General features: G+C 40.1%; 1 protein-coding gene across 1 annotated transcript in view; it reads left to right on the top strand.

The window, feature by feature from the left end:
* LOC116686215 (succinate--CoA ligase [ADP-forming] subunit beta, mitochondrial) overlaps nucleotides 1-2,524 on the top strand; it is an 83,086-nt gene that overhangs the window by 910 nt on the left and 79,652 nt on the right. The gene's annotated exons all lie outside the window — the stretch shown is intronic.

Here is a 2,524-nt window from a genome sequence, read left to right as displayed (position 1 = left end):
GCCCAATTCCAGCCTTACTGAAGCACCCCCAGATCCTTACTGATCCTCCACCAAATTTAAAACAGGGGGCCAGACACTGGCTTGTAGGCCTCTCCAGGTCTCCGTCTAACCCTTAGACGACAAGGTGTTGGGCAAAGCTGAAAATTTGACTCATCAGAGAAGATGACCTTACTCCCGTTCTCTAGGGTTCAATCCTTATGGTCTTTTGCAAACTTTAGCCTGGCTTGTCTTTGCTTCTCATTGATGAAGGGCTTTTTTCTGGCTTTGCACGACTTCAGCCCTGCTTCTAGGAGCCTGTTTCGCACAGTCCTTGCTGTGCACTTCAGCCCAGTTGCTGCTTGCCATTCTTTTTGTAAATCACTTGATGTCATTGTACGTTTTTTGAGTGACATGTGAATGAGTCGGCGGTCATCCCGGTCAGTGGACAATCGTTTTCGCCCTTTTCCAGTCTGTAGCTTTGTTGTCCCCAATGTCTGTTGCTTGACCTTGTTCTTATGAACTGCCGTCTTTGAAAAGTTAAGGATGGATGCAACCTGACGCTCACTGTACCCTTCTGCCAGTAAAGCCAGAATTGAACCCTTCTTTTCCTCACTCAAAACTTTTCTTTTTAACTCTTTTGGCATGGTCAATTGTTCCCTTTTTTTGTTTAAGTTACCTGTGTGGTACTAGTAGCCCTGTTTTTGCCATCCAGCAGACCCTATTGCAAGAGGATAGTGATGACCACAGCAGTGGCTTTTATACTTTTCCTCGTAAAATAAGATTTGGCTCAGGCTCATTAAGTGATCACTTAATCAGCACCTCATTAAGTAGAATGAGGTGTTCCTGTGTTGGAATTTTACAGCCACTGGAGTAGAATGGCTGCCATACATGTAGAGACACTGATTTAAGACAAATAAAGGAATGGTCTCTTAATTTTTTCCAAAGCTGTATATATTATTTTTTTATTGGCCAGTATAAAGACCGAAACATTGCAAAATGCCTAATATTGGCCCGCCAATATACCGGTCGGGCTCTTGTAACGATATAACTTAAGTGATAAATAATCAGATATTAAAGTGTTCTAAAGTATTCCTCTAAAATACAACAAACTACTTGTTGGACGTAAAACAAATGAAAGAACATATTTTCCACTTTTCTTATACTGAACAAATTGAACGTTGAGAATATAAAAGGCAGCGCTAAAAACGGAACAGTTTGAACATTTTTTACATTTTAAAGTGCAGTTTTCTGCAAATATTTTCCTCCAACTAACGCAAAAGCCAGTCTTTCCCAATGCTTTGCAGCCTTTCCTGATTTACTCTGTACTTTCCCCAGATTGTGATATTTCTGACTCTGTTTGAGAAACACTTCACAAACTGTCTTGGTTTCATTTCCTTCATGATCTTTCCTCTTCATACTTCAACCTTCTTGTTGTACTCGGGTCTAGTTTGACCCGTTTTCAAGAAGTTTCTATATCAGAAATTTGGGGTTTGTGCCAGGGTTGACTTGGTGGGTAGAGCAGGTGCACATATACTTTGAGGTTTATGCCTCGATGCAGAGGTCCAGGGTTTCGAGTCCGACCTGAGACTATTTCCTGCATGTCTTCCCCCTCTCTCTCCCCTTTCTCACCTAGCTGTCCTATCAAAATAAAGGCAAGATATCCCAAAACAATAATCTAACGTGGATGGTTCCCTGCAAAGCTCTTCACAAGTCAAATAAATGATCAGTTCACCACTTTCATTGAATTGACTTGAAAATGTTAAAGAAATGTCAAAAAAAGCTTCCAAATTAGCAAGGAAAATTAGTATTATATAAGTATTATTGTCACCTGAAAAGCTCACCTGGTAGAGCGGGTGCCCGTATATAGAGGTCTACTCCTCGACACAGCGGGCCGGGTTTGATTCCAACGTGCGGTCCTTTTTTTTTTTTTATATCTCTACTATAAGAATGTTACTACTAATGATACTCACTTTATGCTAGCTCCCTGTCCACAGAAGACACTGTAAAAAACATCACAATATCCGCAGGGGACAGGCAGCTAGCAGATAGTGAGGAGATGTTTTTTACAGTGTGTTCAGGGGACAGGCAGCTAGCAGATAGTGAGGAGATGTTTTTACAGTGTGTTCTGGGGACAGGCAGCTAGCAGATAGTGAGGAGATGTTTTAGCCTAAAACATGCGTGACATCACTTAGAGCACCTTTAATAACTGATTATTTATCACACTTTATCAAGATATTTTCCCCATATCGTGCGGCCCTGAACCCAATTATTTCCAAACAATTCCTTTGTTATTGTAGTTGTTTTAAAAGATTCTGGTTCTGGACTAAAGCCTGACCGATAAAGGATTTTTAAGGCCGATACGAATATTTGATTATTTAAAAATCTGCTATGCCGATATATAGGCCGATTTTATATATTTTTTTTAAATAACCAGAAATGCCTAACGAAACAAACAGATTACCCTAACATTAGTTATTGTAGTTTTTCATGAGTTCTCACTAAAATAATATGATGGTGGACAGACTATGCAACACCATCACTAACA

Source organism: Etheostoma spectabile, unplaced genomic scaffold (genome assembly GCF_008692095.1).
Source record: "Etheostoma spectabile isolate EspeVRDwgs_2016 unplaced genomic scaffold, UIUC_Espe_1.0 scaffold333, whole genome shotgun sequence".
In the NCBI taxonomy this organism is placed as follows: Eukaryota; Metazoa; Chordata; class Actinopteri; order Perciformes; family Percidae; genus Etheostoma; species Etheostoma spectabile.
This window is presented reverse-complemented; position numbering and strand designations above follow the sequence as displayed.